Source organism: Chrysoperla carnea, chromosome X (assembly GCF_905475395.1).
Source record: "Chrysoperla carnea chromosome X, inChrCarn1.1, whole genome shotgun sequence".
Classification (NCBI taxonomy): domain Eukaryota; kingdom Metazoa; phylum Arthropoda; class Insecta; order Neuroptera; family Chrysopidae; genus Chrysoperla; species Chrysoperla carnea.
In genome coordinates, this window is record NC_058342.1 from 35,790,821 (window position 1) to 35,799,102 (window position 8,282).

The following is an 8,282-nucleotide window of genomic DNA, read 5'->3' on the forward strand; positions in this document are numbered from 1 at the left end:
GCAGACTCGTTGGCACGAGAGGAGTCGTTTCAAACGCCTCTCTTACCTGAACCTGTCATTCCCATAACGAGATGCTCTGTAATTTACCGAACCAAAAAATGGCTACGGCAAGCCCATCTTGATTACTGGGACTTTGCGCAGGGCATGCTACAGGTCACACTGTGTATAACCACAGCTAGGTCATTCTTACTAGAGCACAGTTGAAAAGGGAGGTGGGATTCTTGACAGGACACTGTCGTTTGAACTGTCACCTTCATAAAATGGGGATGTGTCAGGCCGATCTTTTGGAGAAAATGGACAGCATATTATTTTCCTAATTTGGGTCGGGTAAACGGTAATGCTTGCGAAACAATGTTTCAAACAAAAGTTGTTTATTTTTTATAAAGGAACATTTTTTATCTTTAAACTGTTGTTCTATCTCGAAACGATTTACAAGATACAAAATCGATTTAGCTCGGTTTCAATTTTAGACAATGTTTTTTCCGTGTTTTCAGGAAAAACTGAAACATTAACTGCAAAGTATGACTCTTCCTGACATCTATTGACGACGAAATAAAGTACATGACCGGCACATTCAAATTGATATTCGTGTAGAGACATTTTAAATGATTCTTATATTAGTGATAAAATTTGGGTCTTTTTAACTCAAAAACTACCGAGTAAAGCTTGCTCATTCAAGTAGTAAAAATTTTATTTATCAGTGACTTTGACTTTTGAAAAATTTGAAACGCAATGGGTTGTTTTTTAGCTAAGGACCATATTGCTTTTTTATAAAAGATTGTTGTTGTTGAATGATTATGATTATGATTATAGATATAGACCCCATTTTATTTGAATGGCATGGCATAGCAGTGTTATTGTTAATGTGGTGGGATTCATAATAATATTAGCTATTATCTAGTCTGCATTGCTATACCTAATGAATGCTACAAGCAGCTCTAGCAGTTAATGTTAATGTTAATGCTAATATTATATGATATAGTTATGGTGGTAGTGGGGGTTATTTTTTTACTTAATGTCATGATTTGTAATCATTATTAAATGCCTTATATCACATAAACATATTATTTTGTTGTTTTGAGCGCAGGGAGCTTTCCATTATTGAAAGTTTTTCATATTATAATCATCATAATATAATACATACTAAGTTTGTTCTTTTTGAATGGTAGTAAATTTTGGCTCCAAATTATCATATATATAGTGTTTTATCGAAATCGGAAACAAAATTTGCTCTCATTTTTTTCTGATTTTCTTAAGGAGTGCTCCTTCAAAAAAATCGAAAATTTTTTAATGTTCCGGAATTCAAACTCATTTTATAAGGTAATTTTGATCCAAAAAATTCAAAAATCGAGTTGATTTGACGATTGGGCTGGTAGATTTTGAAAAAAACGAGTCTTTGGATCGATTTTTGGCGATATCTCAAAAATTATCCGTCCAATCGTTAAATGCACCCGATTTTTGAATTTTTCGGGTCAATTATACCTTAGAAACTGTGTTTCATCAAATTCCGAAACAACAAAATTTTTTCGATTTTTTGGAATTTTTTGAAGGGGTACCCCTTGAAAAAAATCGAAAAAATCGAAAAATTTTTTCTGTTTCGGAATTCGATAAAACTCAGTTTATAAGGGTATTTTGACCCAAAAAATTCAAAAATCGGGTTCATTTAACGATTGAGCTAGTAGAAGTTTGAAAAAAACGAGTTTTTGGATCGATTTTTGTCGATATCTCAAAAATTAGCCATCCAATCGTTAAATGCACCCGATTTTTGAATTTTTTGGGTCAATTATACCTTATAAACTGTGTTTCATCAAATTCCGAAGCAACAAAATTTTTTCGATTTTTTGGAATTTTTTGAAGGGGTACCCCTTGAAAAAAATAAAAAAAATCGAAAAATTTTTTCTGTTTCGGAATTCGATAAAACTCAGTTTATAAGGGTATTTTGACCCAAAAAATTTAAAAATCGAGTTCATTTAACGATTGAGCTAGTAGAAGTTTGAAAAAAACGAGTTTTTGGATCGATTTTTGGCGATATCTCAAAAATTATTCGTCCAATCGTTAAATGCACCCGATTTTTGAATTTTTTGGGTCAATTAGGCCTTATAAACTGTGTTTCATCAAATTCCGAAGCAACAAAATTTTTTCGATTTTTTGGAATTTTTTGAAGGGGTACCCCTTGAAAAAAATCGAAAAAATTAAAAAAATTTTGCTGTTTCGGAATTCGATCAAACTCAGTTTATAAGGGTATTTTGACCCAAAAAATTCAAAAATCCTATTCATTTAACGATTAAATGAATAAAATTTGAGATATCGCTTGAAATCCTCCTGAAAAATCAATATTTCACAACGTTTTGTCCTGGAATTTCCTGGAATCGTTAGATAGAGTTACTTAGAAAATATTACCATTATAAAAAGGATTTAAAAAAACTAAAAATGATGGTGAATAAACAAACAAACTTACGAAATTTTATCTTTCGGACAGGAATTGCAAATCGGATATTAAAAACAATTTTTTATGTTTTATTATATTTGGGAAAAGTTTATTGATTCGAATAGAACAAACTTGATAGTGATACTGATATAGTGTACACTAACAATATACAGAATATGCACAAAGTTGACGTTACACTGTTACACTATTATAGAGTTGACTTGTTAAGTCGGCTATGTCCCATAAGTGCGTTAGTGCGAATCTACTTTTACTAACTTTATAAAAATATTATCTAAAAAAAAAAAATTAAAACATAATAACACATTAACTTGCAATAAATACACTTTTTGGATCATCAATTTAAATTTAAATTTAATATTCTTTATTATTCATCTCACTAAACTTGACAAAAAATTAAAAAATTCACTGAAACTAAATTGTGTCACTGTACCTACAACATACACTAGTACAGTGTCATTCATTTATTTATCTTATTTTAATTTAGTTACAAGTGAAATTTACAAAACTAAAAACACCCCCGAGAAATTTTCGAGTACGGAATCCTGAACTCGTACTTGAAACGTATCTAAGAGCATTCTCAACTAACTTATCTTTTTGCTTAGAGTCTTCTCCAAATTGAACCGATTTTAATAATAATAATGGGGTTTAACCTCCGTTTCTCTGACATATACGCCTATAACAGAGGCCATCCACATCATTATTTGTTAATCTTTATTTATTTCATTACAAACATATTTACAATTACATTTTGATGTGGGTGGAGTTGGTTACTTTGTTCTTATCCAAGCGACGACAATGTGAACAATTCTACACTCCCATTAATTATAAATTGTTCACACTGCCGCTGCCTGGATTCGAACCCGCAATCTAAGTCTAAATGGACAAACAGACGTACTTAAGAGGGAAAAACGTACTTGTGGTACTACAAGACAGATATGGTCTGGTACAATCGCAGGCGTTTCGAAGTTCTTACATCACTTCCAAGGGCCTCTGTTCGCAAAGTTGTTGCGACTATCACAGGACACTGGCTGGGTGGCAAGTATGCTGAACGCTTAGGCCTGGCAGTGTATCACGACTACTGCAGGAGCTGTCACAGGAGGAGACAATGTCTCATCTTCTCTGTCACTGCCCAGCTCTTGTCATGAGGAGATGTACTTACTTGAGCCAGCCTCTCTTTGACAACTTCTTCAACCTAAAGTCAGTCGACGTCAAAGCCCTACTGCTGTCCTTAAACAGCTCCAAATGATTCATGGAGTGGTGGCCAGGGATGGGCCAACCCTTTTACGGTATCACAACGGACCCTATGGTCTAAGTGTGTCCAACCCCAGAACAGGCACTCTAACCTGACCTAACCTAACCATGGTTCCGTATTCTTCCTCGAACGGAATCGAATATTTGTAATAATAAATCGAGTGTACAAAATGCCAATTACAAAATAAAGTGAATAGAATTCTTACAACTTAATAGCATATTACAAATTATTGTTAGGAGAATAAAATTGCATTTTTTTTGTTTTGAGTAATAAACTTAAGTGAAATTTCTTCGTTCTTTATAAAAATGAAGAAAAGTAAATTAGAAGAAGATAAATACCACGATAAACCGATCAAAGTGAGAGAGATATATATTACAAAAAAAAAAAAAATTCTACATAAGATTTCGCGTGGTATCTGGTATGAAGGTATTCACTATGTAAGTGTTTAGCGTTGTAAAGTGGGTCAAATTAAAATAATAATTTCTACAAAATTGTATAAAAAAAAAAGATTGTTTTTAAAGAAAGTTGATAGATATTATTAGAATTGTTGTTATTATTATTAATATTACGATATGTTCTTGTAAATCATTTGAATTTGTTCATTAATGCAAATGAATGTGCAACTATTACCTCAAATATTTGAATAGAGAAGATCAGTGATTTTGCATGTACGCAAGTCCAGATGTAGGGCAGATCGAAACATTTCCGAAACGAAAATCAATTATTTTGTTCTTTTATGAGATTTATGAGAGCCTAAATGGCCGAGCGGTCTAAGGCGTTGGTCTTTGCCTGTTTGTCCATTAACACTTAGGTTGCGGGTTCGAATCCAGGCAGCGGCAGGGTGAACAATTTATAATTAATGGGAGTCCAGAATTGATCACATTGTCGTCGCTTGGATAAGAACGATGTAACCGAATCCAGCCACATCAAAATGTAATTGTAAAATATGTATTGTAATTAAATAAATAAAGATTAACAAATAATGATGTGGGTGGCCTCTTTTATTTAATAATAATAAATCCCATTATTATTATTATTATTATTATTATTATTTTATGAGCTTTGTAGTGATGTCATATTTTTTTCGAATGAATGTACGGTTTCGAATTAAAAAACTGATAATATTTATGACTTCGCGCAACTCAGCTTATACAAATCACAATCACGGTAGACCATGTTAATCTAGTATGGCTAATAGTAATAAGTTCGCGCAACTCAGCTAATAAAATTCTTAAATATTTTCCTTGCGAGGTAGTAGATAGAAAAATTTCCAAGTTCGTAGATCTACCTAAAAGTTAGAATCGAGTTGGTAGCACTGGTCGGTGACTTGGTGATTGTAAATGATTATTTTTAGAATTGAAGGTATTTTAGAAATGCAATCGAATTGATAAGTTCTCAGTTTCATTAAAAAAAAAAAATAATTAAAAATATCTAAGACAATCATTTTCCGAATACAATAAAAATATATTTTGTCAATATTTATAACTTTTAATATATTCAATTTTAAAGAAAATTATTCTTATCGGAAAACGTGTAACATATAAAACTTACACGTGACTCAATAAAATTCAACACTCAAAATTAATTACAACATTTTTGAGTTTACTTCATTTTAATTATGATTTTGAAATTTCGTGGAAAAGTATAATTTGAAATATCTTTACAGTTACTGTTTTACTTCTTAATGATATCTTCAGTATTAGGAGAACATCTATAACAACTGCTATATTCGAATCATGTTTGCCTAATAAACTTCTAGCCTGTTTCGTCTAGCCTGTTTTTTTCCTTCGCCAGAACCCAACATGGTAAACTTCAAAATGATGAGTAAATCATGGAATTTGGTAAAGAAATAAGGAAGGCAAGGTTAGGACAGAAAAAAACTTGCTAGAGTAAGAATGTATTAGATAGACGAATCATTTTAGACGAAAATAGTGTAAAATGAAGAATTTTTTTGTACCTCGACCTATGGTCCGTTTTGTCAAATAGATGCTTAAGGTATGTGATATTCGTACGATAGGCTGCGTACAAAACTTAATTTATAAAGAAAAAGAGTATAATAATACTTGGGTTTTATAGGTTAGTTTTTATAATAATTATAATTAGACAACTTTTATTGGATGAATTTCATTTTGATGAATGTATTTTATATTAATAGATTATAATAAGAGTAGGATGATTATCTCGTAAATTAGGCCTCGGATCCAAATTTGATAGAGAATATTTCCTTCTTGTTTTTGTGAGCTTATTCAGGAAGCGAAAGTTTTGCAGATAATAATAGAACACCATGTATACAAGAATTGCTCCTTTAAATAAATAAGATAAGATAAGATATAAGGATGCATAGAGGTGCATATTATAGTTGTGCATGTATAATGGTAGGTATAGTTTTGTAGATGGAAGTGAAAAAAAATTAAATAATTAGATAAATGATTTGGTAGGAACTGAAAGAAAGTTGTAATAAATGAATTTGATTTGATAGCAGAATGAACACACAAGAGAAGAGAACAATACGTAATACGTTCTTGTACATTTTACATTTATTATCGCTTATTATAAATATTGTGAAATCTTTGTAAGAAGGTCACGATTAAAAGAAAGGTGCCGTTTGTGTTCTTACTTGTTACGACTGTAAGCGACTAGTATAGCGACTAGCGACTAGCGGCTAGCGGCTGTTCTTCAACTTGATTGCAATGAATACAAATACATTCAACACATCTCACATCGTGTATCGTAATCAACAACATAATCATTTAATCGAGGCTAAATATTCATTACCATCCACCTAATAGCACAGACAATATAGATTTTCAGCTCAAAATTTACTTGAACAAGATGAAAAATTATTATTATAGATAATTTAAACGATTTTAATGAATTATAAAGTGTTAGGTTTTGGGAAATTAACATCGATAAATCATTTAATCAAATTTTAAACATACTAATATTGGAAAGCCTTTTTTGCGATGCTATAATCGCAATCCATATCTCTGAAACCATTCTTCTAATCGTCAAACGAACTGGATTTTTGAATTTTAAGGGTAACGAATTCAAAAATTAAAAAAATTTCTCTGATATTATCGATTTTGAAAATTGAAAAAAGTCGAAAACAAAATTTTATTTCCGATTTCGATAAAGCTCTCATTTTAAGGTAATTTGGAATAAAATTTTGCAAGAATCGGGTTCATTTTAAGATTGGATAAATAGTTTCCAAGATATCTCCTAAAATCGTTCCGATATAAGCGATATCTCGGGATCTGTACTTTCTATGGTTAAATAAATACGATTTTTAAATTTTTTAGGTCAAAATTACCTTATTAAATGAGTTTGATCGAATTCCGAAACGGAAAACATTTTTCGATTTTCCCTTTAAAAATTGCAAAAAATCAAAAACAAAATTTTATTTCGGATTTCGATAAAACCCTCATTATAAGGTAATTCTGACCCAAAAAAATCAAAAATCTAATTCATTTGATGAATAGATGTATAATTTTTGAAATATCACCCAAAAACCCGTATTTTCTAAATATACTTTAGAAAATACAAAACCGAAATAAATTTTTTTTTAAGGCATGTGTATGTAGGGGTTATATACAGATGCTAGTATTTACAGGGTATTTAAATTATGTTAATTATTATTATCTTTTGCGTTAATTTGATGGCCTTATATTAGGATCAAGAACCTTTCTTCTATAAATAAGTCGATGATCCGAATTCACGAGCCTAGCAAATACAAAAATTGTAAAAATACAAAACAAAATTATCAAAAAAAAAGTGAAAATTTTTTTTTGTATAAAAACAAAAAAAAAACTGATCCAAAACATTAAACAATAAAATTAAAATCAACAATTTTAAACATGTTTACAAAATTGAGGTTATTGAATTCACGGCTGAGTACCAGTACAATGTCAAAGCCAAAAATTACTAAATCACAACACAATTACGCAAACATATATTTTAATTATTTGGAAGTAGGGTAACATGTTGTACCTAGAGTCAAATGTACCTTGAATCATACGTAACTTGTATAAAGATATTATTATTAAACAGCATTTGTATTTAAATGAGGGAATTCTATCAAGATTTCATGTAGGCTGAAGACTGGTTGTTAATGTGGTTTTGTTTTCGAATAAATAATAATATTTTGATTTTGTTGACCATTGTATCGCGTGTTATAAATCATACTCAAACTAAATTATTGATTATTGGCGAGTAAGTTGTTTTACCAGATTTCAGTTTTAAACATAAGGTTAATTTTTAAGGAGGTAAAGTTCCAAAAACGAAAAGTCATGTACCTTGAAACTAACTACCTGATGTACCTTGGTAATATGTCTGTATTAAATTCATTAAAAATACCAGTTGAGTAGTAGATAACTGTCAGAGAAACCTGCAGAGTTTTCGATACTTCAATTGCATGCATTCTTATTGCTTTCGAGAGTAAACTGTAACGGTTATGTTGAAGAGAGCGGCTCCAGACACAATCGGGGGGGTGAGAGGACAGTTTAATTTTTAAAATCTCAAAAAAAGTACATAGCGTTGAGGAATAACAGTATTATAAAAAGAAACAATTTCTATTGTGATATT